The 18,893-nt window shown below is 49.3% G+C and overlaps 1 protein-coding gene across 1 annotated transcript in view; it reads left to right on the top strand.

The window, feature by feature from the left end:
* Positions 1-18,893, top strand: part of LYRM4 (LYR motif containing 4) — a 106,820-nt gene that overhangs the window by 68,811 nt on the left and 19,116 nt on the right. The window lies entirely within an intron of this gene.

Genomic DNA, 18,893 nt, shown 5'->3' with positions numbered 1-18,893 from the left:
CTACAGCTAACCCTGCCGTAGGACACTTAGGACAGTTGTTAAGGGAGTAGAGCCTAAGAGTTCTCACCACAGGGAAAAACAAATTCTTTAAAAAAAAAAATGTTAATGTCATCCAAAGACACCCTCACAGAGACGCCCAGAATACTATCTGACCAGATATACGGACATCCTGTTGCACAATCAAATAGACACGTAAAATTAACCGTCACACGCAACATTCCTCCTCCTTAATTGGTCCCCAAGCCCTGCTTGGTTTTCCCACCTGGTGTCCGTACCTCTCCCCTTCTTCCCACCTGCAGCTCCGCCTGCCGAGTGCAGAGTCTGGTCTGCATGCAGGGCTGTCTCGGTGAGCTCCCAGCTGGTGCCCTTGCCGCTACCAGGTAGTTCTCCCACCAGGACCCGTCCTACTACTTTCTCCAGTGAATCCCAGGTTCTGAGAGGACCACGCCAGCTGCTTTGCCACTTTTATTAATCAAAACATCTGTTGTTGTTGATTATAAAGTAGCATTTATTGTTTGCCGTATACCAGGTAATATTCTGGCCTGTATATAATTTACCTTACTTACATCGTTTTTTAATTAACATAAATAACTGTGTTTATAGAAATTACCTTTCTATAAGGCAGATACTGTTCCATTCCCACTGTGATGGGGAAACCAGCCCAGGGCTACAGTATTGCACAGCAGCGGCTGGGTGCCAGTCCGGGAACTGCGAGCGCAGAGCCCCTGGCCGCCGCCCGCAGCTGCACGCCTCCAGTTCCGGGAGCGCTGTGAGACCCGGTGTGTGTCAGCGCCACGGCTGGTGGGACTCCGGCTGAAAGCGAAGAAGTCGGTGGTTCGACTCTGCTGTTCCGCCTTGTTGTGGGTCTGTGTGCTATTTCAACATCAGGCTTTCCAGAGGAGCAAATGGAAACTCTTGGTTTCACATGAAGAGGATATGATGTTGGCTTTTACCTGGAAAAAAAGTTTAATACCGAGAGAATGTGATAAGATAGCATAGTGAAGACGCCCGCGCCTTCCCCGGGGTTGACCACTTGTCACAGCGCGCGGTGCTCGTTCCCACTCTTGCACGCCCCCCCCCCCCCCGGGACTGTTACTGTCGCTCTCTGTGTATTTTTTCCTAAACCATTTGAAAGTATGCGGCACACACAGTGACGCTTTGCCCCTACATTTTTCAGAATTTGTCTCCTAAGACTGAGCACATTCTCCTCCGTATGCTCGGTGCCACCATCGCATCCAAGCCATTTATCAGAGATGCAGTGATGTCACCCATTGGCGTGAATACAGCCCCACACAGGTTTCTCCGTGCTCCCTCCTCGTGCTCCTTCCTCCCCTCCCATCCAGGATCCAGTCCAGGCTCCACCTCCTGTCCACCCAGTTTCTTTGTCTCCTTCAATCTGGACCCTATCACCCCTTGCCCTCTCCCCAGTCTTTTTTTTTTTTTTTTTTTTTTCTTTTTTGGCTTCTGTGACATTTCCATTTTGAAGAAGCCAACCCAGTTGTCTTGGATCATGTCCTGCAATCTGGACTTGTCTCCCTGTCCTCTTGCTTGGGTTCAAGGGAGTCGTTTCTGGCAAGAGGACCACTGAGCTATGCTGTGTGCTTTCACATCCACCTTGGGAGGCACACGCTGTGGGCTTGTCCTGCTGCTGGGGGGCTCGGTCTGATCGCCAGCTGAGATGTGCCCTTCTCCTTGTAATTAGGAAGGGGTGTTTGGGGCCCAGGGGGTGGTTTCCTGTTCCGTAGCAACTTTTCGTCTGGGCTTTAGCCTTCCCAGGTGGGACCCTGCCTGATCTGAGTATCGCGTGAGTGGTTGCCCAGGTGATTTTCCGACTGGCTGGCGTCCTACAAAGACGCACTTTCTCTTTCCCCCTCCTTCCCTCTTCTCCCCTACTCTTCTGGGTGTCCCTGTAGTTTTATCCTTTTTTATTCTAACCATTGTAATCCATTGCCATCACTGCTCCTGTGGATGCTCACATTGTCCCACACTTGCCATCGAGAGCCCTTTCCACCCAGGTCCTCGTCCCTCCAATGGGACCCTGTTAGTCTCTGAGTGCTGCCTTGCTCTCTGACACAAGGAGGTTCTTTCTTCGTTTCTTCCCAATACTATGACACAATTATCTATTATCTTCTCTCCGCAGGTCTGTTTTATCAGGAGAGCCAACTACTGTTAAAAAGCAAAGAAAAAAATGTATGCCCCATTCATAGCTAAAAATAAAATGCGATGTATTTCTCCAGAAATGGATTCTGGATCAAAGCCCAGCTGCTAATAACCCAGATACACAGGCACTTCCTCTCAGGGAAGAGAAGGCCATTAAGAAGTATCTGACTCGGCATCGTTTGTGTGTCCAAAGCCCTTTCTAAGGCAGCAGAGAAGGGCGGGTGAGTTGTCCTTAGAACTCAGGCGTGGAACACCCACCCGCAGCGGCCTCGCGGGGTCCGCTGTGTGCCAGCACCACGCTAGCGCTCCTGTCCACGTCAAAGGAGGTGAGACTGGTTGAGAGAGAGAAACAAGCCAGTACCCGACAGTGTACGTATCAACGTCACAGGAATGAACAGGGGAAAGGCAGCGAGGGGCAGAATCTAGGGGAGTCTGTCCGAAGGAGTGCAGAGTGAGGGGCCCCTGAGGGGATGGCTGTTTCTGTTACTGCGGCCGGGCCGGGTGCAGGTGCTTCTGACCCGAGGAGCTGCTAACTGATTCCCTGTGGGGAGGGGCCGGGAGGGCGAGGGAGGAGGAAATGAGACCCTTCGTTTTATGCCCGTCTGTGCTCATATCACCCTTACGATAGAAAGACAAACTTAAGGGTTTTCATATTAGAAATGTTTGAATTGATGGGAAGGCGGGGGCTCCAGCAGCTGAATAAGACTCCCCAAGCCCCGGCACGGGTAGTGAGTAGAGTCTGAGTCAGTCTTCCAGACGATGGTGGACTCCTGGAAGGCCGTGAGAGGGGACATGCTTTAAGAGGATGAACGCAATGGAAAATAATTTGCGCACACACCAAAGGCTTCCTTGCCTTTATTCAAGAAAGAGTCACTATATGGTTTTTTTAAATCAATCTTCATTATTTCTACTTTTTTAAAAATGCATTTGGATTTATATTTTTTAAAGTGGAATCATTGTGATCTCTTTTGAATAAGTCACATGTCCCTGCATGTTTATGGACTCTGAACAATTTGTTTTGATCAACCATTTCTGAAATTGCATTCCTCAAACCGTGGCTTCTCTGGCTTTACCACCACCATTTTTTTAAATTAACACAAAGGTTTAAATGCCAACGATCATATGTCTTCTTATGGCACCTTCTTGAAATAACCACTTCCCCGGGGTAAATGGTGCCTCTTGGTAAATTCCAGTGGTGTAGCATCTGGGGACAGGATGCCGCAGTGGAGTGAAGTTTGGGGGTTAATCGGTTTTGTGCTTACACACTGGGCTGCTTTCAGCGATCGAGTCCACTCATTCCTCAGACTGCACTGTGGTCTTTTATGCACAAGTAAGACCAGAGAGGGGCCTGTGTGTAGGAGGCTCTGCAAATGCATGACCCCTGCCCTCCTCCCCAACAGTGTCCAGCTACAGGCATTTTTGACTTGGTTTGGTTTGGATGGGTTTGGGGGGTTTTGTGGGTTTCTGCTTTTTGTTGTTGTTTTTGCCTCCCTTGCATATAACACATTATATCCGAGAAACGTTATCACACTCTCAAAATAAATCTGACTTCTGTTCACTCAAATGCAAATGGTCCCAGTTTTCAATAATTCATTCATCCAAGTGAGGTTTTAAAATGAATATTCTATTTCCCCTCATTTTAAGCTACTTATTTGTCAGTTTCCTCCTGTGTCCTAAAATAAGCTGTGAAACTCAGCCAGCACTTGCTTTACCTGTGCTTCAGACGTGGTGCTGGCGGGGGCCCCACCAGGGGTTATTTCTGGGTAAAAGAACTTGGCTTTCTCCCTGCTTCTGTCTGGCAGACACCCTGGAACAGAGAAGGCAAATAGAAAATGGCTTAGGAATAGCATTCTCTGCCCCGCTACCTACCCCGCCCCAAAATCAACAGAGGCAATAGAACGCCTTGGGGAAAAATGAGGGATAACCGCATGATAAGTTCAGCTTAAAAACTGGGCCAGAAAATCACGACACGGCTTTTTTTAAAAACTGTGACTTATGTTCACGTGTGACCGACCGTTGTGCTGTACACCAGAAATTAACACAACATTGTAAACTGACTAGACTTCAATTAAAATATATATATATATATTAGAAAAAGAAAAAAAAAACTGTGACCTGTCTCAGCCCCATGCTGCTTAGATCACAGTTTGATTAGACTGAGGAACTTCTGTGCTTGTAAATGAAATCTTGAAATATTTAATGTGGCTTAAAAGTTTTCTCCACAGACAGTTTTCAGCATTATCACAGACCTCTGCGTGGCGACGGTGGTTGTGGTGTATCCCCTTAAAATTCTGTTTTTTATCGTGTGACCAAAGGTGGACAAAATGCTCCTCGGTGGCTTTTTCACAGCACTTGACTGAGACTCTAGCGTGTGGGAATTCACTTCCACTACGAGGAATGTTGTTATTTTTCCTGAAACTTGAATTGTAATTGTACTATAATTTTATAATTAAAAAAACTAAAATTATCCCTCTAGCCTTTCAGCTTCCTCCTGTTGTTAGGCAATCTCAGCCTTTCCCATAATTCTCAGTTTCATTTTAAATTTCCCTTTAGTGGGTTGTCGAAATGTGAGCCTCAATCACAGTAGCGTATTTTCTGGATAGAACAGACTGGAAGGAAACAAGCTAGCATTTGTTGCAAGTTTTTAGGAAATTTTATTATTTCGCATCTAAAAACAAAGCTCCTGGAATTCTGTACTTGCGTCCACTGATTAGTTTGGTATTGACACAAAACTAGAGAAAAACAAGTGAGGACAACCAGATGTTAACATAAGTAATCTGTAAAGTGACGGCTAAAAGGATCCTTAAAGACGCTGTTCATTTTCATGATATTACATTTCTTTGAAAAATAAACAGACATACACTTGTGTCTGTGGTAAAGCTGTTGCCGAATCAGATGGCACTAATAAGGATGATTTGAGTGGGAAGTTAAGACAAACTCGTTGAAACAGGTAATGCCTCATCTCGTGTCTTTCATTTCTCCATTTTGTCATCTGAAACAAAGGTAAAGAAAGTGCTTCTAACTAGATGCTTACAAAGAGTTCAGTATGCTTGGTCGAAAGATTAAAAATGCCCAAAAGTACTTCATTTAAACTTTCCAGTTTTAAAAGCTTCTGTGGAGCATACAGTTTCAGTTTCCACTCTTTTGTTCTAGTGTATTTCTTTTCAGGTGAAGGGGATTAAGAGGTACAAACGTCCAGTTATAAAATAAATAAGCCATGGGATATGATACACAGCGTAAGGAATATGCTGAATAATTTTTAATAACTTTGTTTGGGGACAGATGGCTACTAGACTTACCATGGAGATCATTTCACAACGCACACAAGTGTGGAATGACTGAGCAGCACACCTGAAACTAGCACAGTGCCGCATGTGAGCTGGATTTCAGCTAAAAAGGAACTTCCTTTAGGTCATTGGTCATATAAACGCCCTGGGAGGGGGGAGGGGCAAACAGGGAGAGGGAATGATTTGAAAGTGACTCAGTTTTTAAATGGAAAGCCCAGTTATGTGTTCCTTTAAAAATAACTTTTGAGGGGGCAGGGTATAGCTCAGTGATAGAGTGCGTGCCTAGCATGCACGAGGTCCTGGCTTCAATCCCCAGTGCCTCCATTAAAAAGATAAATAAAAACCTGATTACCTCCTCCCAGATAAAATAAATAAATGACATAATTTTTGCTAAAATTTGTATATGTGTATATATATGTACGAACAGTGCAATATCATAAGAGTACAGCTCATTGTTTTTTTATCAGCGGAAGACATTGCGTACTCAGAGCCCAAGTCAACAAAGAGAATGTTATCAGCACTTCAGAAGCCCCTCATGTTTCCTTGCAGGCCCCGTGTCCCCCCGAGGACAACCGCTATCCTGACTCCTCACGTGGGCTGGCTTTCCTGTTGGTATCCTTTCTATAACGCAGTCTAGCTGCTCTTGCTCAATATTGTTTGAGACTCGTTCATGTTATTGCATTCTGGTGTGGATGGTCCCCCTCAGGGCTGTATATTTTTTCATTTGTGAAGACACCACAGAATGTATTTATTCTTTCTACCGCTGATGGGCACTTGGGTAGTTTGCAGTTTGGGGCTGTTTTGAATAGTGCTGTTATGAACGTTCTGGGACTTGTCTGTCAGTGAACAGTCACTAGGAATGGAACTGCTGGGTCATCGGTTCTGCGTGTGCTCAGCGTCGGGAGATACTGTCAGGCATCCACAGTGGATGCACCACATGGCGTCCCCGTCAGTCAGCAATGTGTATTCCAGTGGTCATTCCACCCAGTACTTGGTATTTTGTGTTTTTTCATTTTAAGTAGTCTACTGGATATGGTGGGTTTAGCTTTAATTTCTCTGATGACTCGTGGAGATGAGCACTTCCTCGTGGATTTGCCCAGGGAAGGGTGTTTCACGTTACAGATCAGAATACGCAGCACTGTCAGTGCTCTCCAGATGCAGGTGTAGAGGTGACGCAGCCCCAGTCGTACTGCTAGCAGTGTTTCTTTGCAGAAACTGAGAAGTTCATTTGAAAAAACTCACATGGAAATGCAAAAGACCAAGGACAAGGCATACATAAAGAAAAAGAAGATGGCTGGACTATTTCCACTGCCACATAGAAAACCTCTCCTGCAGCTCTCTTAATTAAGGTCGTGTGGCGTCAGTGCAAGTGCAGCAGAGTCCGGGAGGAGACCCTCTTCTGTACAGTCCCCTGATGGTGACACAGATGTGACCACAGTGCCCGGGGAAAGGGGCGGCCTTTTCAGTAAATGCTGTTCCGTCTTGAGTAGCTGTTTGGAGGGGAAAGCAAGTTGTGCTTTCTCATTCCGTACATAAAATGTGCTGTAGGTTTAAATGAGAAAGGGAAAAGGTAGTTTAGAGGTGTTAAAAAACAAAATGCAACTGAGTAAGTGTTAAAGATCTCGTTGCGTTTATCGTACAACTCGCGAATCAGGCAGCAGTGTCGCAGATAGAAAGGCGCGGTCACATCCCTCCAGGGGACCAAGGGGTGTGTCGGACAGACGGCCCAGTGAGTGCTGGTTGGTGATTCCTGACTGGCTAGTTTAGGGTTCCGTCTCTGGGAAAGGCCGAAACTATAATTAAGTTGCAGTCTGGTGATGTGTGGCTTTGCATAAGTGACTCCATTTTGGGCCTGTTTTGTTTTTAACAGAGGAAAACAAAAGAAAACATCTTTATTGCTTTGGAGTAGGCAAAGAGTTCTTAAACAGGACACAAAAAGTGTTAACCATAAATTAAGAAAAAAATACATTGGACTATATTAAAATTATGGCATCAGAAGCAGCATTAAGAGACTAAAACAGCAGAATGGGACAAAATACCTGAAAAAAGATTTGCTTGCAGAATATGTAAAGAACTACAAATCAGTTGCTGAAAAGACTTAAACTGACTTTTAAAAATGGGTAAAAAATTTGAACATTCACTTCATGAAAGGTGAGAATCCAAACGGCCTGTTAACATGAGAAGATTCCTCTTTGTGGGTGGGGGGTTCTCTCTACTTTTAGTAAGAGAATATGTGTGTCGTTCACATATTCAGATATTTCTTTACCACTGGCAGTCTACAGCAGTGTGCTTATGAGACATCAGTAACGTGTGTGGTTACACTAGAGCACAATGCCCTTTAAGGATTGCCGTTCTAGGCCCACGGTGGTTTGATGTCGTGGACATACAAACACGCAGCATCTAAAGGATGCAACAGCAGGAGACACCAGACGGCCTCACACGTGCTTATGACCCTGAAGAAAAATTAGCTTTTCTGTTAGCATGAAATGTGAGCAAACAGATCGCCCAGCCGCCTGCTCCAGCTCTCACCCTCTCACCCTCGCCCCACCACGCACACACGCACACACGCACACACGCACACACACACCCGCTAGCTCGCTCGCTCGCTCTCTCTCTCTCTCTCCCTCTCTCTCTCTCTCTCTCTCCCCCTCCAGTCTCTGCGCTGTGGCATCTCATCCCCTACCTGGAGCTGCAGCAGGCTCGTGGTTGCTGGTCACTCCTGTCATCTTCAGGGAAATAATGAAATAAAAGGCAGCGTGGATGAAGTAGGAGCCTGTTGTGTGTTCTGCTTGGAAACTGTTTAAAGCTGAAGATTTAACAGTTTGTTCTTTAGGTAAAGGAAATAGGTTTGACCTTGATCCAAGACCAAGTTACAGCATTCTGCTCTAATCCATGCTGGTGAGTTAGAATCATCTGGAGAGCTCCACAGACTTGCTGACCCCTGGGGTCCAGTGCGGCCTGGGGTCCCGGAAGCTCCGTGGGTGCAGGCGAGGCTGGGTCCCTGCCGGCACTTGGGTCAGGGCCCTTAAACTGACTGAACTTCCTTGACTGGGTTTTGGCTGGACTGGGGAGGGGGGTAAATTATTCTTTCTGCCATTCCTCTCCAGGGACTGTGAGTCCTGGGAATGACCAACAGGGGGTGGTAAACCTATCTTTTCAAGAAGGTGCTCACAGATTTTCTAAAGAGAAGGATTTCCCTCCCTCCCTAATTACCCCGTGAGCAGAGCTCACTCAGCAGAGAAGCTGTTGGCGAGAAGGGCCTGGTTGCTCCTGCGTCGGAGCGCCCGGCCGTCCTCCCCGCCCCCATCACACTGCTGAAGGGGTCGTGGTGGTAGCGGAGCTGTCGGTGCTGCCAAAGCTCGAAGCCCTGGCTGCTTCCTCCGAAGAGAAGCACAGTGCTGGTGGCTCTCTCAATTTTTATTTCTAAAATCCCGTGGTGAAGACAACAGTCCTCTAATGAAAATGCATCACTGCAGTTTCTGCATTACTCAGGCAGCCTTTTGTAACTGCTTTCTGCAGTGACTAGTATCTTACTGACTTTCCTCTTCGGTAACTGAAAATAACTGATGAGCTCTGTTTTAGTATGTTTATACTGCTTTAATTTCTTAAGTTACTCCAAATGCTGACCACTAAGGTTATCTTAGGCTCTTCTAATAATCTATTTAAGGTTATTATATGTTGGGGGGGAAGGTTATATACAACAGTTTGAAGATAATGCCATAGGAAACTCTAAATAAGAGCAAATAAAGGAAAACTTTTAAAGGTAAATCCTACTGATTGATCATGTAGCTAATGGATTTTTTCATACCTTATATTTCTTCTGTTCTTTCACTCGTCTCTTTTGCCAACCAAAGGAAAATGGGAAATAAATTTTAATCTACAGTCCCTAGCCTCATTCTTATCTTAACATAGTTTTTCACTCACTAGAGCAAAATACCATTATTTAATAAAAGATCTGAATTTATATACCGTTAACCATAATTTGAAATGTTCTGGTTACTCCGTGAGTCAGTGATTTCTTCTGGCTTTAGACAGACTGTGTGCTGCCCCGTGCAGATTCCCACCACTCCCAGCAGAGCGGGTCAGGCCAGCCGTAACGCCCCCTCTGTGTGTGCTGGACGGAAAACCTGGAGTCCGGCGAGGTCAGACTTTCTGTGCCTCTTCTGTGTTGTAAACACAGGACACAGCCATTGCTGGAATGCCGTTTTCTGATCTAAATCTCTAAATGCTCTCTGCTTTTGGAGGGTTTTCATCTCTGAATGTCTGACCCAGGTGGTGTGGAGGCAGAGGAAGGAAAGGGAGGAGAGAAGGAAAGTGTCTGATAGGCGAGCATCACGCGGATGCCACTCATCCCTCAGCTTGGTTAGGAGCCACCCGCTGCAAAGTCACATTCTGGCTTCCAATTTTCAGCCGAGAAAATGGAGCTTCAGAGAAGCTGGTGCCGGGTCCAGGAGAGCGGACCCCAGGTCTGTCAGACACTGAGATTCCTACAGGCTGCTGCTTCTCCAGGAGCCGAGAAGCTGGCTGGGAAGGAGAGAGTCACACGCACAGATGGACACACCTGAAGTTAAAGTGCCGCTAACGGCTGTGAGCTGCAGAAGCAGCATCACTCAGCTGAGGGAGCCCAGGGACAAAGCCAGCGCCCTGGCGGCTGCTCAGCAGGACTGCTGCTTCCTTGAAAAGATCGGCCAAACCTGGAGTTCAAAGAGAGAGGGGATTTCAGGAGGAAGAAAAGGAAAACAAAAGATTCCAGGAAGAGAGGATGGCTTGGAACGAGGGCCGCAGAGGAGGGGAGCGAGGATGTGGGGAGCAGAGGAGCCGGGGAGAAGGAGATTCCAAGACGTGCGCCCGTGCCGGCCAAGCGGGGCTGTGTCCCAGAGGGCCCCGGGCCAGGGAGTAAGTGCGGGGGAAGTAGAGCTGTGCACCCGGGGGCCCGTGGAGCTTCCCAGCAGAGGAAGCTTTGAGGTGGGTGTACAGAGGGTAAAAATCTAAGGAACATCCTTGAGCAGGGCGTCAGAGGAGATGGCACGCGGGCCTGCTGATGGCGCGGGCCGCCTCTGCTCCAGAGAGGCCTCAGGGCGGTTTGGGTGGTGGGCGGTGGAGAACCGCAGAAGGGTCCTGTTTCCAAGGCTCCCCCACCAACGTCCCCAGCGACGTCTTCACTATAAATACAAAGACTAAATTAGAGTAAAATAATAAATAATTTCCACCCCTTACCTCACACGATCTCACTCGGCTTTTGACTGCATGTTGACCTATTTTTCCTGAAAACTCTTGCTGTGGTTTTTAAGATGGCCTCCCTTTCCTGGCCCAGTTCACCATTCCTGGTCCCCATTGTGGGCTCCTTTCTCCGCTGTCCCCTGGTCCGCATCCCCACAGCCTGGGCCTCTGCCCGCCCTCCCGCCCGCGCCCCCTCCAGCCCGCACCGACCTGCCTTCATACTGCTGCCTCCGCCCGTGAGAGATGCCCGTCGTCCCCCGCCCAGACGCGGGCACCGTGACTCCCCGTGCGGTGGCCTCAGAACTCCTCTGCCCCCACCTCCCCAGGTCCCATTCCCAATCTGCCAGCCCGGGGAGATGCTGGGGTCGTCTTCCCACCCACATCTCACTAACCACCACCCCAGCCGATGGACATGCTGCCTCCAGAAATCTTCCTTCCTTCCAGACTTGACCCTCAGCCAACCTGGCAGAGGCAGTAACGGAGACTGTGTGCTCGTCTCAAAGACAAGACAAGAGAAGCTGCATTCAGCCAGTTGATCGCACTCTGGCAAGGGCTCCGGAAAAGAACAGTTACTGGTACTGGCTTGTGACGTTATGTTCAGGCTAAGTGTGCGTGGCCAGAGTGCCTTGGCTTCTTGACACACGCTGAAATACTGATCAGTTAATCTTCCATCTGAACACATGCACATGCGTGTGCGTATGTACATGCGTAAATACGCACGTGTGCATGCATGCATACACACAGATTGATGGATAGGTGGACAGATACAACATAGAAACTTGGGGGGGGTGGAGACTGATTTTTATTCCTTCCCTTTTCCCTTTCTCTCTGAGTCTGTCCCAGTAATAGACAGAGTGGGGCCTGCCCTGTGTGGTGGCTGACTTGGAGTTTAGAGCTGACCCCCTTTTCAAAGACCTGCACCCCGTTTTCATCAGACGTCACGGGCGGCAGCGGGCCTGCCGACTCGGAGGCTCTCACTGCCGCCTTTGCCCACAGGCTTGATTTAAAATAATCCAGCTCACATTACCCTACTCTGGCTCGAGCACTGTTAAAATGGAGAGATGCGTTCAATTTTAAACAAGAACAAACCAAATCTCTCTTCTAAAGAAAAGTAGGCACAGCCTCCTGTGGCATTTGTTTAAATGGATTAATATGTTGACCTTGGAGCAAACGGGGGGCAGGGGGGGCCCTCCCTTGTGTTTTCATTAGAGAGCCGGGGGATGAAAAGCCAGTCTCACCACCAGCGCCACCTCTGGGAATTCGGCTGTGTTGTTTCTGTCCTAAAGTTACCTGCAGGGTTTCTTCTGTAGTTAAAGCACACGGTCGTAAATCTAAAACTTCAGGATTCCTTTTGTAAAAACCTATAAACACTGTTTAGTCGCTTGCTGTTTGCAGAGCTCATACCAAGAACGCTTCATAATGTCAGCTGGCTGTGAGTGTCTAATGGAGCGAGAAATAGCCGCCGCGGGTCTACCTGCGCCAGGCAGAGACAGCGCGGCCTGTGGCGACAAAGCGCCCGTGACCAGGGCGCTGCCCCGCCGGCCCGAGCAGGCCCCTAAGTGCTTGTTCACTCAGATACTTGTTTTTAAGTGGAACTATCAGCCATAAAATAAAATGTAGGCGTTAAATGGTAACTTTGGCCACACTCGTTTATTCTTGATGATTCATGGGGAAATACCCATGTTGTAGATTTTTGTTCAGCGTTTTGTTTATAAATGAGCAAATATCCATATGATTTTAGGAGGATGGAGGAATGCCTTCTCTGTTTTGTGAGGGTCACAGACTCTGAACCTGTAGTTCTGTGCTATTTATCGGAGTTTAAGGGGAAAGTTCTGAAGGTGTACTTAGCATTGCCTTACTTTTATTAATCACGCAAAATTCAAAATGCTGGAAGGGTGCTTTTTTTTTCCCCTTTCTTTCAAAAAGATGCAGTCAGGCTGGATGGGAGGTTGGGGAGAAGTCTTGTGATATTACTGTGATGTTTGCTGTGATTTGAGACACAGGTTTGCAGACTGCTTCAGGGAAGTCAGGGCTGCTTCAGCTGTCAAGATTTCTCTCCCCGAGGGGGCCCGAATGCCTCCTTGTGTTGAGCCCTTTCTGTGTGCGTGAAACAGGTAGGAAGAGGTTCAGAGGCTGGGTTGCATGGAACAGATCTGGGATAGGGCGTCCCAGCCCTGAGCACCCCGCGGGTCCTGGCCTCACCGAGACTGGAAGCCTTTTAGGATGTAGCGACCCCTCCCTAGTTCCCCTTTCCCATCTCCTTGATGTCCCCCCGCTTAATCTTTCTGCCAACAGTGGGCTAACTGACTCTCTGTTTCAGATCATTGCTTAGATTCCTTCAGTTTGGGACGCCCCCGCCCGCCCCCATGGGCAGGGTTCCTGCTCCTGGCCCCGCAGTTAGCAGGCGCCTGGGCTCTGGGCACTTGTCCCAGGTGCCCAGCTCCGCCCGGGCCTCGGCTTGTGGTCAGCTGCATTTCCTCTCGAAATGAGGCTGCACCTCTGAGACCATCGTCCTCTTCAGAGCTGGTAGCCGTGTGCCTTGTTACCTTGGAGTGAACAGGGCTATTTGCTGTCCACCTTTGCCTCCATTTTGGCAGGCACTCTAGGAGAGAGACGGTACAGTCCCGCGGAAGACTTCACTGTTGCGTGACCAAGATTAGAATCTCTGTGGCTGCCTCCAGAGAACGTCCGGTTGGCCCAGCCTGACTCCAGAGACCTCTCATGACTTCCCTCTCTGCCCTTCTCCCGGCCACGGAAGTCAGCTGCTGATACCTGGGACACACACGTCCGAGAGCTACCCCAAAACAAAGATCTTTGCTTAACGCTTCCGCTTTTCTAAGTGCTCCCCGTGCGTTATCATTTTAATCTCAGCGTGGCGAGGAGAGGCCATTACTTAGCTTTTGCTGCTGAGAAAACAGGCCTAGCACTGCACAGCAAGGTCATGGCCAAACCAGTATTGGAATTCCCATTTCCTGGGAGATTCCAAACATCCTGATACAAACGTTGCTGATCACTAAACGATATGTGTGTGTGTGGCTCCCCAACAGCACACACACACACACAGAGCAGTGGAAACTGAGTTATTAGAAATGACAGAATTCACCAGCATCAACAATTTCTTCTGTGTATGTGGTCTTGGTAGCCAAGAAATTAATTATTAGCCTAATAAAGACGGGTCTGAAAACCTGTCCGGTGTTTCTCTAGTCCTGTTAGCAGTCAGTCTAGCAACGGGCAGTGCTGGGGGGTTCCGTGTATCTGGACAGAAGGAGGGGCTTCTGTATCCTTATTCTTTCCAACCATCCGTTCAGCCACTCAGCCGACCATCCTCTTAGAGTGACGTTGTCTGTGAAAAGTCCCCGACCTGGGGTGAAGGGACCTGAATCATGATACCTTGACACTCAGTATGTACTTTGGGTTAAGTTACTGTACATTTGTGAGTCAGATTTCTTAAATCTGTAGAATGAGGTGCTGGGGCTTTGTTTTCTAGTGTCTCATCTACGTGCTGCATGATCTTAGGTCCTAGACACCACTCTCTGCTATGCCACCCCCTTTGTAACCTCCTTTCCCATCCAGCCAGGGCTGGGGGGCTGGGGAGGGGGTCAGGATATATTAAAATTCTTCCTCACATAGCCCCAGCTTGCGGGTGTTATATGAAAGTCCCTCTGCTGGCTAATTCCACTCAACTGCATTTTTTATGTTAACTTAATAGGCTAATATTTTATGAACCTGTAAGATTGAATGTATGGAGTGAAATCAATATTTCTGATAATTACTTGGTGGGGGTGGGAAAGTACAGCAGAGAATCGTTTAACAATTCCAGACTGATATTGATTAAAATTAGTGGCTTGAAGACTTAGAATACCTAATTTACAGGATTTTTTTCATGGATTATTCTAGGACTTAGGTAAAAATTATAGCCCAGCATTTATGATAACAGTTACCAGGTAGTTTTCTGTGCGTGATCTAAGGGCGAGGCAGCAGTTTGGAGGCAGAGTGTCCCCTGCGGCCCCGGATGGGCGCTGTCAGGCCCTGCGGAGGTGGGAGCCCAGCATCTCTGTCTGGGAGGCTCTCCTCCGGGGCGAGCTCTCTGTTTCCTTTTGTGTTATCAGCGTCTTCCTTTTGCATCTCTATTTCTTTTCACCAAAGAGGATACAGTGGGATATACTTTTTCTAGATTAGAAGGATGAAAGATGTTTGAAAGCACTCCAGTTCCTTGTCTAATTCAGTCTGTCAGGCCAGGCACTGAGATTCCACCGACGTGTTGTCAAATGATGAGTCGTTCATCTCCTGTGTCTGTTTCCCGAGAGGCGTAAGATGTATGTGCGGGCAGTAACAGTTTTGGAAGAAATGCTTTTGGCCCTGTACCTCCCAGCAAGGCCCCGTCGGTCAGAGAAGCAGTGAGGTGGAGCGGGGGCGGCACGTGGCTGGGCGAGTCCGTGTTCACTTGCGTGCTGACCACGGGCAGTCACTGCCTCCCCCGGGGTCTGGGGCCTCGTCTATAAAATGAAGCTGAGTTGGTGGTTTATTTCTCGGGTCCTCTATAATTCTCATACTCGGTGAGTCCAGTGATTGCTGTTGGCAAGAATGTCATAATCAGACTCTATTCAGTCATCAGACGCGCGTGTAGCGCTTTCTGAGTCCAGGGGCTGAGCCCCCCGCCCCGCCAGGGAGAGGAGACAGCCGGGCTGTTAACTCTCCCAGAAAGGGAGAGGAAATGCCAGTTGAGAAGGCCAAGGGGAAGTGAGCCCGTGTCACTCGGCCCCTCTGTGTGCCCTGGGGGCTCTGCTTGTGCTTTGTGTACGTTTAGGTTCACCGTCACCACAGTCCTGTAAGGTGGGCGTTACTGCCCCGTTTTATAGATGAAGGGTGGGGCGTTGTGCAGCTGGAATACTGGGCCAGGACTTAGGCACAAGCCTTCCTGATTGCAGAGCATGCGCCTTTCCCTGTTAGATCACGCTGCTCCCTGGTCCAGTGCTGCGAGAATTATTAACAGGAGATGGTTTGTGCCACTTGGGGCAAGAGAAGCACTTTCTAGTGGCAGCGTCATTTGCTCAAGGACTTAAAAATGGGTGGAATCGGCCCGTGTGATCTCGGGAGAATGTCTGCAGCAAGGACACTGCAGGGAGAAGGCGGCGGGGGGGGGGGGGGCGCTCATGCGCTCTCTGCCCAGGAGCAGCCCCGCCGAAGGAGAGGTGGGGGACCAGGTTAAAAAGGCCGGCGGCCCAGGCGGAAGTTCAAGAGTTGTTGAAAAGCGTTTTGGAGTCACCCAGGATCTGGGTGGGAGCTTAGATAAGCAGAGTCACATCCGGCTGGCGGTGGGCACGCGTGGGCTGAGGAGCTGCTGCAGGATTGCGGGAAGGAGGCAGACAGCCTTAAATGTAAGGTCAAAATGGGGAGGGGAGGGGGGCCTGCAGAGACGGCTGCGCCTTCTCACCAAGGTCGTGTTATCGAGAGCCAAACCAAGAAGAGGAACTGGCTGGAGAGATGCGGATCTCGGTGCAGCTAGGCCGCGCGGATTCCTTTCGCGGGGGTCCCAGAGGCCAGGCGCGCCGGAGTCGTGCTTGGGGTGGGGGGCGGGGGGCGCTGGGAGTCGGGGCGAGCCGTCTGCGTGGTGCACAGAGCGCCGGCGCCTCTGGCAGCTCAGGGCTCTGGGCGATGCCGAGGGAGGGACGGCAGAGCAGGGCTCTCCCTGCCTGCGCTGTCGGGTACGGCGTGCTGGCTGGGACCAGGGCTGCGCTCGGGCTTCACGCTCCTACGCGGGGGGGGGGGGGGGGGGTGTCACCGTCATCTCCGCCTTGCCCACGGGCCGAGCGGAGGCAGCCACTGGACCAGCTAGGAGGTGGCAGCGCTGGGCCCAGGTCCGATGGCCTTCAGATCCCCTGACGCGTTAAACAGGAGAGAAAGAAGTGCAGCTGTCAGGGAGCATCAGGCTCCAAGTCAGCTGCCAGGAGGGCGGGTGTGGCTGATGGCTCTGTGCGCTGTTCGCCTCACGGAGAAATGCGGAGAGAAAAGTGGAGAGTGGGGACGGCCGGGGCGTGCGGGCCCACGCCGTCAGCGACACCCGCGCCTCGTGCCCGCGGAGCTCTTCCGGCCGCGCTGGGGGCACAGGCGGGCTCGGCACAGCCCTGCCCCTCGTGCGTGTCCTGCCGCAGCCGGGAAGGCCCAGAGTCTGAGTCCGCAGGGACCCAGGGAGGCTCTGTGCGGGCGGGGTGGGCGGGGAACTGGGGAACCGGTTTGCTCTATTTCACATTTATCGTAGAGTTGTTGGCGTTATTTTTAAGTGATGAACGTGGTACCTGTAGAATGTCATTTACAGGAGTGACCAGTCCTGTGATGAGCTGTGAGATACCCTTGAAATGAGCTGTACGCTGTGTGTGTTACGTGTACACGTGCAAATGCTCGCACATGCACGTGTATGATTTATCCAGTTTTTACATTTACAAATATTTATGTTGAATTTTAGGGGAACATTGGCTCCAAAGTTGCGATTATCCCATAGTTTCATTATTTCAGTCATAGCTCAGGGAGAAGCTTGTTTGAAGCTCTGACCACTCACCCAGACTTATTTTAAGATACAAGAAGCCCTTTGATACCCTGATCTCTCCAGCAAGGAAAGATTTGAGGCAACATTTTCTTCCCATAAAACACATTAAGAGCTTTAGACTACTCTTCCCACCAACCTTAGTGTGTCTTCTAATCCCAGCATATTCAATAGCCAAGAGATGAGGGGCAGCCGAGGGTTACTTTGCGGTTTCTGGCTCTTTCCTCCCTGCCGCCACGAAGAACATTTGGAGAATGTCCAGGAAGGCAACAAGGACCAGCCAGTGGTTTGAGCTATGACTTGGAACCCAGCATCTAAGAAAGCTGTTGTGACATCTGTGTGACCTCGGTTAGGACCTGATGTTCGCTCGCCTCCGTTTCCGTGTCTGAGATGACGAGCCACACACTGTGCTGATCCCTGTGTCCTCGGGGCCTGGGAGAATTAGTGAGCTGGTGGCCGTGAGATGCTGTGGGAGTCTTGGGCTGAAGGGCCTCTTGTGGGAAAGCTTGCAGTCGAGTGCTGCTCTGTGAGCGTGGTGTTCCCACACAGTCCAGTTTCTTTCAAGTCCTCATTTGATATGTGCCTTTAACATCACCATGTTAGTACCTGTTTCTTTTACACTTTTGAAAACCTAAAAATATCATGCATGTTAATGAAGCTTCACTGAATTGTTAATGAGCACTCAGGGCTGTACATCCAACAGAAAGCTAAACTGGCCACATAAGTACTCACCTGATTGTGTATCTGAAATACAGTGTCATCCTGCGCCTCTAAAAAGTGTAATAATACAAAATTTCAAGCTTCAAGTACAGTTTCGTTGTACCAAGCAAGCATTGTGTCAAAAAATGAAATTTTGTTAAAGGAGCTATCCTAGATGATAAAAAAACAAGAAACTTGAGCTCTGAAAAAAAAATCCAAAACTCACATTTAATTTTATAGTTGGAAGCATGTTATAAATGAGCAGATAATCTTTATATGTACAGGTTTAATTAGCAGTGATTTCATAATATACTTCCATATAATGGAAAATGATTTCAAATAAGAGGCTGTCATTTTCAGTAATGATTGTTGGGAGACTTGATTTCCTGGTTGCTGTAAAGAGTGTGTGTGTGTGAGTGTATGTGAGTGTGCGTGCCTGTGAGTGCACGTGTGTGAGAATGAGTGTACGTGTGTGCGTACCTGTGTGTGTGTGCGCGCACGTGAATGTGTGCTTGTCTATCTCCCCACTGGGTAAAGGCTCTTACCTGTCAGCTAATGTGAAAATTTTTCTCTCTAAAACTAATTAGTTCTCCTTTTCTTTCATCCCCCTTTTGTACTTGAGAACGCTCAGCCGGCACAGGGACCTGTCAGGGCCGCTCTCACCTGTGAGTGAGGCAGGGTTGAAGTCAGCCCTAACTCGGGCTCGGACAGCGCTGGGACGCCACCCCTGCTGAGCTGCAGGTGTCTGAGGGCCTTGCGCTTGCAGAGGCCTTGGCGTCTCCTCCGCGCCAGCTCAGCGTAGCGTGAGGCACGAGGGGTGAACGGCACAGACGGCGGGGCCTGCTCTCGGGGGCACCCAGTCTGGGGGCAGACCGTCGACAGGCCACAGATGAGTGTGTCATAGCAGCAGTGGATGCTGCTGAGGACTTCTGCCTGAGAGGGTGACCAGGGACACCAGTCACAGACGTCTTCTCTGGGATGGGGCA

Source organism: Camelus ferus, chromosome 20, assembly GCF_009834535.1.
Source record: "Camelus ferus isolate YT-003-E chromosome 20, BCGSAC_Cfer_1.0, whole genome shotgun sequence".
NCBI lineage: Eukaryota > Metazoa > Chordata > Mammalia > Artiodactyla > Camelidae > Camelus > Camelus ferus.
Note: the sequence above shows the minus strand (reverse complement) of the source record. Positions and strands in the feature narration are given on the sequence as shown.